Here is a 12,946-nt window from a genome sequence, read left to right as displayed (position 1 = left end):
CAGATTTTTCAACTTTTAAAGCATGGCATCTTTGCCAATTATAAAAACACTAGCTGAAACAAACACTCTGCTTTTACTAATTTAACTCAGAACTTTAGAGTAATGAAATACATTAGTGATATTCACTCCTCCTTATCAACAAACTGGCTCTCATCCTACATTCTTTCAGTTATCAAGGATTAAAAAGCCAGTAAGATTCTAAGTAGCAGTACCAGGCAAGGCCAAAAAAGCCATCTTGTACATTTTCAGATTAAGAACAAAAAATTCTGTTGACTTGGAGAAGGTGATTGCACATGCTGAAGAAAATACAAAATCAGAGCTTTTAAAGGACTCAAACCTATGTAACACCACACATGACCAGAAAAACAAGTGAGAAGAAAAACTCAGGTCAGCCCACTAATACTTGGTGTTTGTTTCTTTATTTTTTTAATTTAAAACAAAAAAAGTCATCACCAGAAGTGATTAATGGCAGAAAACTCAACTTCATGCTACCAGGATAATATGAACAAGATAAAATTATATGAGATCCTCTCTGAGCCAAGGGAACAAAAATTCCACATACTAAAATTTAGCCTGTGCAGAATTCTGTATATATCCTATCCTTCTTCAGCATTCTTGGCACTATTCACTAATTACACCCTTCTACTTTTAGGTAAAGCAATACTAAATACATTCAAGGCAGTTTCTGGAAGCTAGGTTGCTTTGCCTGGTATCTAAAAAGCTTAAAATATGACCTCACTTCACTGTACACAATTACAGGGAAATTCAGCACAAGCATGCAACTTCTGCAACCTATCCTGCTGCATGGAAATGTGGCCCATTGCACTTTTAACACACTGAGACCAAGTTTACTTTTTCCTAACTTTTTCCTGTATTTAAAACAAGACCGATTCTCCTGTGGAGTTCAGAAATGCAGTCTGTAAATCAGACATTTTAAGAACAAATACTATGGTTACCCCAATAAAGCACATTCACTGTTTGTAAACAGTATCTTATACCTGTGTGTTTTTAACTAGTAACAGATTTCTTCATTTATTTACAAAAGTCACGATATTATATATTTTATATTTGCCTTAGGAATGTGAATGATGTGAAATTGTAAGAACAAAACTCCAAACCCTTTTCAAAAACAAACAAACAAAACAAAACTCAAACCCTACATGGAAAGCACACTAGCAGAGTCATCAGGAAATGCATTATGGTCAAGTGTACAAGAAAAATGCTTGAGCAAATAACTAAATCACATTTTCAGCTATTGCTTTAAAAGACAGAAACTTACACAAGAAGGCAAGTCTGCACTGAGCTGTGAGAGTGAAAATTACTGTTTAGAAGTCTCTGAGATGCTGCAGCTACTACACTCATGAGTGGAGACTGAAGACAGAGGCAGTTAGGAAATGCAGGTTGTTCTTGAAAATAAACTCTTTCAGTCATCCCTGCTGCCCCTCTCTGAACCTTCTTCACCTCTTCTGTGTAGTTTTTCAGGCACCTGACTAGAAGAAGCAATACACGTTGCAATGCAATGCAGCCACGGTACGCCACAAATTCACAGAACTGGATCTGGGTTTTGTTCTGCTCCCTAAGAGAGCACAATAATTTCATTGATTTATTGGCTACTCAGTTGTCATTTTTACTGAACTCTGGGAACGTCAAGATCTCCTCCAAGCAACAGCAATACTGATCAAACATCCTAACACTGTTTCCACTTATTCTTTTACAGGTTTTTCTGTCCTCTTGCTGTGAATGCAATCCTACAGGCATTCTCCTCAGAGACCAGCTTCTTCCTACTAAATATAGATAACCACCATTAAGATGAAAGGTCTTCAGAGTTTCATTCAGAAGACTTCATGCTTAAAACTGCACTCAGTTATTTACACATCAGACTTTTCAACTAATTTTCTGTATTTAAATGAGTAATTAGATAACCACACAAATTAAGAAGAAACAGAGCATAAATAGCAAGCTTTAAGTACGGAAAGCATTAGAAGGCACAAGGAACAGTTTACTGAATTGAATTTTATTTAATTTTACTGTCAATTCAAGTCCCTTTTCCAGCCATAATTCTTGTTTTACACTCATCCTTAGATGAAGTATTTCCTTTTGCAGAGTTGCATTCATTTCTTTTCTCAAAGCAGCATTTCAGAAACCAGCAAAGTCAGGCTAAGGCAGTAAACATCTTCTACACATAAGTATATGCATAACACAGCAGTAGAGCTTATTTTTAATCGTTCACAGTTCAGAAGACAATTCATAATCAAAGTCCTGAATCAGTTATACATTATACAAAAGATCAACACTCAATAGAAGAGTTATTTTAAATTCCCCACAAAGCACTCTTCTATAATCAGTATTTTAAAGTTGACAGCAACAGCTCTGAAGAAGTCTTAGTGGAACAGAAGATATGAACAAAGCAGTTCATGTCTATTTTAATATGTACATACTACAATTTCCAAGCAATATTAAGTCTACATAATAATTGGAGCTTGGAATTGAGGAACAAACTCATTTAAGCAAATGGGATCTCCCTCTCACCTCTTCAAATTATCAAGTCACTGCAAGCAGCTACATTCTGAGATGGCACTTAAGTCAAACAGCAAGCAGGAAACTTGAGGAGACAGCTTTGGTTTGTTACACAGGTCTCTCTAGTTGAGTCCATCACGCCATGTCTCCGAAGTAGAGAACTTACTGAACTGTGGGGCCTTACCACAGATTCTTACCTTAAAGATTCTCTTGAAAGACTCAAGCTAAAACGGATTAAAGCTCATTGTCATATGTTTCACATAATTATATGGAGACAAGATTAATTTTATAGTTCAAATTATCCCTGAAGTAGCAAGTAAATGGAAGAGAAAAAGATAAGCTTCTTAATTCTTTTTCTCAAAATAACAGAGAAAGGGGTGGGGGGAAGGAGGAAAATGCCAGTTACAGGAAATTTTTCCTAGATGGACACTTTGCAATTGCAAATGAACACTTAAGTTCTACCAGCAGTGAATCTCCATAACCTTTGTATTTCAAATAGCTTGCAAATGGGTTCCTAAAGACAGGAAGAGAGGAGAAAATTCCAACAGAATTTCATTGTTTAAAACTTGAAATGCTATTCTGATAGTTGGTCAAATTTCTCACGCAGTTATTTATTAATATATTAAGTGCAAGTTTAACATGCTGCTTTTACAGTGCAAAGTACACTTTCAGTACTTTGAAACCAGGTGGATAATATGTAGAGAACAAAATTATTTAAAGCGCTCATAATTTTGTCTCTCAACAACTAGCAGAACACCATGATAGCTTTTAAACTATAATAATTTATGGAAGAAAAACATTATTATCATCATAATATTAAATAATGGGGAAAATATCTTTTGTTCCTCTTTTGGTTTTGTAGAAGTAACACTGCACCATTACAGTACGTACACATACATTACAGTAATCAAGATACAAATTTCAAGAAAATTTTTACTGATCATTTTTCTGCACGTTTAGCAGTATATGCAAAAGGCATTTTTTGGGAAAAAATCCACCAACACAAAACTCCTACTCACCTTTGCTTGTTTGATTTACATTACGCTGTAAGATCCACTTCCACATTAAAACAAACCTGCAAAATAAAACAAGAACTTACTGTACAGCTGTCATTGTTTTCTGCTTGTGTCCTAGGCTATGAGACAGGATTAGCAAAGCAGGGAGGTAAGAAATCCCCAGCCATAAAAGTATTCTATCTTTCTGATCTCAGGGTAAAAGTATCAACATGCCAGTGGTCTTCTCTCAAACACGTGTAATTTCCAAATAATACAGCTATTGCCATTTAATTTTAAAAATCTACCAAGAAGTTGTATCAAATATACACATGCTATTAAACTAAGTGGGCAGAACAGGGGAAAAGAAGTTGCATGGGAAAAAAAGCTCTGCATTTGCTGCTAGTGCCTTCAAAGTCAGCTATCTCAAGGTCCCTGAACAAGGAATGATACAGAGAAAGGAAATTGTTACAAATGAACGCTTAAAAAAATTTTTTTTAGCAAAAATTTTCAACATATCTGAGATAAGTGTTGGAGGACTTGAAGCCTGGGCCTTTCTAATTTCTCATCTTTTTTAAGGCAAAGTTGTGTTTATGATTCTAAGGTCAGCTGGCCCACTTAAAAATTATAATTTATTTGTCTGCATGAAAACTGATCAATGTCAGATGAACTTGTTTTGCTCATGTATCTTTAGAACCAACTACACAAGGTCATTTTCCACTTCCTATTTGGAAATTCTGAAGAGACTCCAAAAGCAACTGAAGCTGCACAAAAGCAAGAATGGATTTGGGTATGGTACCTCTACAGAACTGGGTCTACTATTGAAGACACAACTAGTTGCACAGAGCTTTACAAAAAGGGTAGGTTGTTCTTATCTAGACTAAATGCTTAGGCATCATCAGAAGTGACTCTGAATGAAATAACTATCATCATACACCGTCCATATCTCATTTTATTCACACACAGCTTTTTGATTCACAGTTCCCCAATCAAGCTGCAACTGTCTCAAAGCCCCTTGCCTAAATTACAAAAACAGACAGTAAGGGAAGACAGACCTTTCAAAAAAGTCTGACTGGATAATATAAAGCAACAGAAGATAAGTATTTGAGCTCCCTCCTTTTCCTAGCCCCAGGACTGTGTCCCAAGCATCATATTAAACTGTAGCTTTATGCATGAATGTTATTTAATATACATACTCATTTCTCAAGTAAGATTTATTACAGAAAAAAATATAATACTTTGGTCAGATTTTAAAGTAATATTCATTCACCTAGAGAAGCAGAAGTGTTACTTTCAAACTGCAGTGGAGCTCTACTGTATGTTACAGAAAGTAAATGTAAAGCTACAGCTATATTCCCACAAAAATAACAGCCTCCATATACAAAGAGCCAAAACACCTTCCATAAAATGAGAAAGTCAATGGTCATGACTTACATGATCAAACATGATGATGAGCACTAAACCAGACATGTCAGTAAGACTGTGCACTTTGGCTGGGGATCAACAACCCCAATCTAACACTTCCTTAATTAAGAACCACAATGACTCTGCTCCCGTGCAAAATGGCCTCAACACCTACATCTTCTAAACTCTGCAATGAGTGAAACATTAGCAATAACTGTTCTCAGCACCGATTTCATGGCTTGCGACTCAAGTGCAGACAGAATCTTCCAAAGGATTGAACCCAGACAACTGCAGATCACTGGGGTGATACAGCAGTACAGTGTCGCACCACCCACCACTCTCTGTAACAGCCCTTCTATAGGAACACTTTACTTTGGATCCATCAACTGACTTAGTATAGGGAAAGACTTCCCATTTTATGTTACCAATTTATCTAGAGGACATGTACTTCAAGGTGCACTTTGCAGAAAACTTAAATGCAAGTACTCTTGCATTTCATTATTCTTTGGATCACAGGGAGCTCACAAACCAAGCTGGGGATAAATCTGGGATTATTCTACATCTGGCACAGAGGGAAAAAGAAGGAAAAAGAGAAGATGGGCCATCATAATTTAGATATTGTCCAGCTGAAGGAAAGGTGACAAGTTTCACAAAGAGATCACCAGCAAGTAAACTGCTGAAGGACCAAAGGGCTGGTCACTGTAGCCCTGCACCAACTTCAAAGGGCCCTACAGAATTAACCCCCCTTTTTGGGATTTCAAACCCTCTGATGCACAAAGCTCCACCCAATGGCAGTACCTGCAGTGTCATGCAAACATCTTCATGAAGACAACACAACCCACAGGACACCAGATCTTAGCCCAAACCATTGATAGCATTGAGATTAATGTTTAAAGCCACCCACGTACAGTTAACCAGCACTCACATCTCCTCTCAAAGGTCTTTCTGCTGTCAAATAAGACTTCTCTCACTCCATTACAAACTCTAACACCTACTATTAATTTCAAGGGTGATGACACTTGAAGTAACTGAGCGCCTGACATTCTTTACCAGCAGATTCGAGAAAGGTAGTTCTTCAAAAATCTCCTTAGGAAAAGACAAAGATTTCAACATCATAAATGCTTTTGCTTCAATTTGCCTGTCTTAATTCTCATTATCAGGAAAGGAAGTGGGAATTAAAGTCACTCTCCCATACCAGGTAATAAAAGAGGGCATGAAAAGGGTGACAGAACTGAGTAAAAAGTGTAGTTACAGAGCATTCACCTGAAGGCCTCGATATTCAAAGAGTGAGAAGGGGGACCACAGCAGGGAAAAAGGACTGCTGTAAAATGGTCAGGCTTCTGACAAGCAGCTTCCTGTTCTGATCTGGCCAGTGAACAGGAAGTGGAAGAAAACCTAAGTGCTAGAGATGAAAGAGATCACAAATGCACCCCCAGTGATACTAACCAAAAAAAGATGGACTGAAAACTCTTGCTATAATGAAGTATCTCCTAACAGCACATCCCCTCCCTCTCCGAGGAAAAAGTTTAAGAAAGACTGGAATGCAAAGGTGTACAATGACTTAAGTTTGTTGTAATCATAACAAGAGTTTTGACCCACTTGTTTACTATGCAGCCCTTATTTCATAACCAATCTGCATTGTAACTGACATTTCCATATCCATCTGGGAAAAGACACCCTCACCTTTAACTACCACCTTCTCCTGGAATGACTGCAGCTAGGAATGTAATTCACATGGAAGCTTCTTAGGTGGTTTACTCCACGGGTTTTGTTTTGCTGTGTGCTGCTGTTTAACACAAAACCAGTTTTGCTCCTATAGCTGATTATGCCTGTGTGGGAAGAAATAAAGAGGAAGAAACAAAGACTAGAACAACTACATTATAAAAACTACTTTTGTTGATATGAACTGTGGCTAAACAGTCAATTCCACCAGCTTGACAAAACACAGCAAAAAGGCTTGCAACTGTAGACTTGACTTAATGGCTTAGAAAATTTGATTAGTTAGTCCAGAGTGGCAGCTCCATTTATTAGGATATGACCATCCCAGTATTAAATTCAAATGCAGGGTGTGGGGCATGGAATAAATTTCATTCTAATATCCGTTGCAGCTCTGGAAAAAAAATCTATACTCTTACAAAAATCTAAAAACCCTAAATACCAATGCAGGAAAAAATAGCCACTAGAAAGCAGAGATTATTAAGAAAAGGCTATTACAAGAAAGCCAGAAGTTCCTGCCAAAATTGTACACGCAGTATCAGGGATAAAGTAATTTCAGATGACTGAAAAGGCAAAAACTTAGCTGATGAGAGTCCTACATCAATTGATATAGCTGAAAAGCTCTTTAAATACAAACCTATACTGCCATTTTTCAAACAAGAAGTCAGCAATGACCTTGTCTGTACAAAACGTAGTTTCCTGCTTTCTATTTGCAGAAGGAGCTTTGATTGTCTTTGATTTCTATTTAAAAAGTATAAAAACAGCTTAATCTATATTCAGTAGCCACAAATATCTAGAACTAACAGCCAGTGTAAATTAAATAATCATTTGAATTTAAACATGAGGTTTTTCTAAAACCACAAAATTAATCCCTTTCGAGAATTTGTAGAACCTCTCAATCTGTGCTATTCCAACTGTAGTTTCACCAACTGAATTACATATGCCACAATCCCATTTACCAAAATTAAATTTGTAAAGAAAAAAGCAGTAATCACTCTTCTTAAAATAGTTAATGAAGAGCAATACTTAAGAACAGGCACTATACTAGAGTCTGAATTACTCAGAAGCTAAATTAAGCAAAAGTTTAACACTTTATAACATGAAGAGACAAAATTTAAGTCATTACTGGAGATACTCCTGACTTCAAAGAATCTGCAGTGAGTGAACAAAAGCAAGCAAGAAACTGCAAGAGAGAAGACTGCCTCTTGCATTTTGAATCTCCTGCTACATTTTGAGAGTTATCTGAAAAACAGTTCAAAGAAGTTACAGTTTTTCCTCTGTCTGTTCATCACAGTAAAAGCCACACGCACAGTTCCCAAAGCTGTGGTAGGGCTTTCACGTGGAAATGTTGAAATCTCTTATTTTTCTACTCATAGAAAGTTTTGCTTTTTGACAACACTCCATATGGGACAGTGAAGCACTTCAAGGGAACGTGTGACAGCATAGGAAATGAACACAACTGATCATACCTCAGACTGGGAAGCTGTTTCAGTCCAAACAAGATTACAAGTAGTTGAATGCGACATTAATAGGAATATCACAGTAGGGAAAAAAGTAGACTCATAGAGTGGCATGAATGGAAAAAAAGGAACCTCTGTTTATATCATCAATTAGGTCAAACGAGAGATTTAATTATTATTTCAAAAAAGTGCATACCATAAAAAAATAAAATTGAAAAGTCATCACAGCAAAAAGTATTCTAGGTAGGAAGGAGTTTGGACTACCAAAACATATTGGTTGAAAAGGCTGTTTTTCCTCTCTATCAGTAAAGAGATCAGATGCAAACATTCAATGACGTACACAACAGGCACACAATAAAGCTGCAAAGATGTCTACAGAGAAGCAAGGGGAAACAAACAGTTTGAGAGCTATTGACTTTGAGCATACATTATCCAGTAAGCAAATACGTAACAATAAGCACACAAATGAAAGCATCATAAAAGCACTAAACTGAAGCATCAGTTTGAAGATGAAAGTCCTGAAAACATATAGAATTTTAAGACCTTAAGAGAAAATACTACTATGTTGTTTCTGAAGGTTACTTATCAATGCAGTTTCTCCCCTTAGCTAAGATGGATGCAACATTCTAAGTATCATTGATATTAAAAAGTTTACAGTCCATCAATACCCTGCTAAATTGAATGGCATTCTTCACGATGAGATTTACCATAAGCAATAAGCTACAGGGAAATAATTCATTGTCTTCATAATTTCTCTGCCCGTTTAAGCTACAGATCAATCTACCACCTGCATAATAGACATCCATACATTTTCAGTTACCCTTCAGCCTATTCATTTTGACAACATGAACTAGCTCTTCATTTACTGCACTTATGTACCTTAAATATAACAGCTTTTCTTAAACAGGGAAAGCTTAAAGCCCAGAATGACATTATCTCTCCATTCCACTCCAAACTGCTAATGGCACTGTACACATCCTTGGCATCATCCTGGACTCTGAACATGCCTCTGTTCATTATGCTGGCAGCAAAATCCCATCAATACATTACCTGTACAGGAACTGCCTCTACCCTTCCAGTTATACAATCACTCTGTGCCCAGTAAGATACATATATATATATATATTCCTTCACCATACATCATCATGTAAGCGTTACACAGAGCACCTCAAAATGCAGTGACATACCCTATGACTATAAGCATTGCAAAAAAGCATTCCAGAAAATATTTACACAAAATCTTCCCTACCTCGTAAGAAATTGGATTATGGCTCCTTAAAAATTTTTAGTCCAAGTTTGCACCTCCCATTTCTCAGCTGAAAAGTAACTGAAAATGCAAACCAGGAAAGCTTGATCTCCCAAGTGCTTTCTAAGGAACCAAAAGCCATAAGTAAAAAAAATGCATTTTGTGTCTTAAAAAAAGAAGCTTTTAGAAACAATCTGAGGCAACCTCTTATATTTCAAGGTTTGTTTTTAAAATACTAAACTGCACAGTGATGTAACACATTTGTAGTCTTGTCCTCTCCTGTCTCCAGAACTACAGAATTTTAATAAAAACATGGAGGTTTTATTAAAATTAAGCATAAAAGTGAAAAAAGTTTAAGTTAAGATTGTGTCCATCAAATCAGTGCATCCCCTTTAGTGTACCACTAAGCAATATCATCATACAGTTCAAACATCTGTCTTCACATACTACTCATTTCTCTACAACTTCTAAGTTTTATCTTATGCATATTTGGCACACATTACTTTAAACAGTTTATCAGCCACACCTCTTACTGAATGAATCCTGTGCCTTTTCAGTCAAAGAAGTCCGAGAGAGAACAAAACCCCAAAAGATGAAAAAAGTACAAAAAAATGGGATCTTCTCTAGGTATAAAACACATCACATATATGGGACTTTGAAGAAGAGCAGACACAGTTTACTGTCAGACCATACCTGTCCTCAATCTGCCACCTGTGGAATCCTGATAGAAATTATTGTTCACACATTCACTGAACTTGACCTATCCCTTTCCTGATGTAATACATAAAATAACTCTGAAATTCCTCAATGTAACTGCAACCCATTAATCGAAAATCTGCAAGAAGTTTACAACACAATGCATACACTTACATCCTTATCAAAATACAATACAGTTTCCCTAGTAGATTCCACTCTATAACCTGACCCTTATTTATATCTCGAACCTTATTTATAAATCTTAGGTGGGCATTTTTATTTCAATCTCAAAAAAAAAAAAAATCTTAAGGAAAAAAAAAAGCTTTGCTGCATGCAAAAAAAACACTCAGGGCTTAATTTTAGAAAGTCAGAATTATGTTACCATATACAACATATTTTATGAAATAGTATCTTTTTACTGTTTTTTTTTTCCCTGCAAGTTGTTTTATAAGGACATTATGTTTATTATTAAAATTTAAAACCATTAAGCAATTTTTTTAGTGCAGAAAAGGCAGTAATGAGGTTTTAAAAGATATTTACTAGAAATTAGTTTCTCCACTAAGCACTGTCATTCTAAAACAAGAATGCCTGATGACATCCATTATATCTAAATGGATTAAATATCTGTTCCCTTTAATGACATTTTTACTTCAAGGCAGTATGTCACACAACATTTCTAACAGTAGTTAAAGCAGCACATTAATAATCACGCCGTGTTCTTACTGTAGCACCAATAATTTCTGGTAGCCATTTTCTTTCCAGCTTTAACACTGTTTCAAAGGCAGCAGTCCTTCCTGCAACCTCTGTATAAACCCAAAGGCAGCAAACTGCTCTGTGCTCTTCTCTGGCTACTCTTGAGCTGCCTCCCTCCGCACAGTCTCCAGTCCAACGAGCTCACCTATCAGCATTCTCTAGCGCTGCACGCCACTCAATTTCAGTTTACACTAATGGAAACATAACAGCCTGGCAGTTCCCTTTTTAAAAAACCCCAAACGACCCAACCCCCACATTTAGGAGACTGAACAGTTTGCTACTAAAGGATACTTTAAGGCCAGGGCAGCGCTGCAGTTCATGATTTCCACCCGCAGGCGCTGAGGACACACAGCCCAGTACAGGATCGCCAAGCCGCAGGCAGCGCCTCGGTCACCGCACCGGCTGCAGCCACCCAACCTCCGCAGATCACACATAACCACACCAAAGCCAGTGCTGGAGCCAAAAACAATTCCTCAGTAGACTTATTCTGAATATCTCTCAATTTTCTACACTGTAAGGCAGACTAGTGTACACATTCATTTCCAAGTCTTCTCCGTGTTTCTAAAGTCTTAAAAATAACAAAACTTGAAGCACTGTCTTGAATTAAGACTGCAATGCAGATTGCAAAAAAAAGTTGAGCCTAAAATCCTACAGCTCAAAATTAGTGATAAATTACTATTTTCTTCTTTCCTTTAAAAAAAAATTACAAAAAATCTCCCCTTCTTGCGATCATGACAGTTTGAAAAAAAGCAGTAGAGAACAGAAAGTGAATTACATAAACATCTGTAACAGCAATGGCAGGAAATAGTGAACTGGTATTAGCACATAAGTACCCCCTACAAAACAGGATCCTAAGCCCAAATTCAGTTCCTCACAAGTTTGTTCCAGTTGAAAGGGTAGCTATGCTGGGATCACGAGCTCTAATGCCTGCTGTTGTCTGTCTAGACAGCATTTCTGACATTTCCTGACCATAGCAGGAAAGGGAATCTCCTGTTCCTAGCCTCAGAGGAAGTGTATTTTCTGTGCCCATGAAAAAGTAAAATCTAACAAAATTTTCCTAGAGACTTCATGCACAGTTTTCATAACTATTTACAATGCTTCATTCATTAAGTGCTAAGAAATATCTCCTTAAGGGCTTACACTTTAAATGAAGGATGGCCTATGGTGAACTCTGAATTGGTGCAGCAGAGATTTTGTTTTGATATCCCTATGACAGTACCTTCCAGCAGAGGACAGAGTAGACACTCTGGTGTATCACCCCCTGTAAACAGCAGTGCTAACTCTCAAACAGCCTTCTTCCTTATCAGAGGACTAAGCTGTGACTACAATGAATGTTCCAACATGAAGAAAATAACCATATAAAACAATCTCCAAAAAATACAAATTCCAAACCAATCACCTAAAAATATAAATTTCAGCACTGCCATTCTTCTAGCAAATTCTTTTTCCAAATAAAATATATACATATTTCATACAACAGAATTCAGCCACTGCTTATCAGATTTGAAGTGAAGCTACAAAATGCTTCTTAATTGGGTTGATATATAAGCTATAATCTTTACAATCTAGGAAAGAGCATTTGGGGAGCCACATATACTTAGCCAGTAACATAAGGACTTCCCTTCATTTGGCTGGAGCCTGCTTTTTGGTAACAGAGGAATGGTTTTGGTGAAGAAGGAAAGTTATAATACGCTGTCAACACTATCACCTTAACAGCCATTGAAAATGTAAAAAATCTATTCCTCACTGAGCTGCTCAGTGCTCACTTTTGGTTTGGTGACACTGTAAGTTTCCAGCATTGTCCATGGCCTACATAAATAGGTCAAAACTATTTCCCACCTTAGATGAGCTGCAGCAATGCAACACAATTAAACCAGTTGTGTTTTATTTTACACCTTCATGCCAGATAACTGCATTAATGTTTTCTGAATAGGAACAACACGCATCTTACAACCGAGGTTACACTACCACACCTGGCAAGCAAACTGGGGCAAATGCTTCCACATGCCTCTTTGAAATGTAGTTTGTGACCACCAGTTACTGTCATGAACACTCAATCGAGCCAGTCACACACCACCAGCACCACAACTACAGTTCAGGTCTGACACAGCATCCACATCTCGTTAGTAAGCTCCTATTCATGGTCCCTGTGTTCAATTGGA

The 12,946-nt window shown here is 37.0% G+C and overlaps 1 protein-coding gene across 8 annotated transcripts in view; it reads right to left on the bottom strand.

The window, feature by feature from the left end:
• Nucleotides 1–12,946, bottom strand: part of ZNF644 (zinc finger protein 644) — a 74,070-nt gene that overhangs the window by 25,563 nt on the left and 35,561 nt on the right. For 6 of the 8 annotated variants that reach the window (XM_041483491.1, XM_041483486.1, XM_041483487.1 and 3 more), the window contains exon 2: nt 3,537–3,592. The gene's annotated coding sequence lies outside the window, so the exon portion shown is untranslated. Of the gene's footprint in view, nt 1–3,536; nt 3,593–6,596; nt 6,743–12,946 lie in introns of all 8 variants that reach the window. The other 2 variants (XM_041483489.1, XM_041483488.1) reach the window with 1 other exon arrangement.

Source organism: Pyrgilauda ruficollis, unplaced genomic scaffold (genome assembly GCF_017590135.1).
Source record: "Pyrgilauda ruficollis isolate IOZ18807 unplaced genomic scaffold, ASM1759013v1 scaffold6, whole genome shotgun sequence".
NCBI lineage: Eukaryota > Metazoa > Chordata > Aves > Passeriformes > Passeridae > Pyrgilauda > Pyrgilauda ruficollis.
Note: the sequence above shows the minus strand (reverse complement) of the source record. Positions and strands in the feature narration are given on the sequence as shown.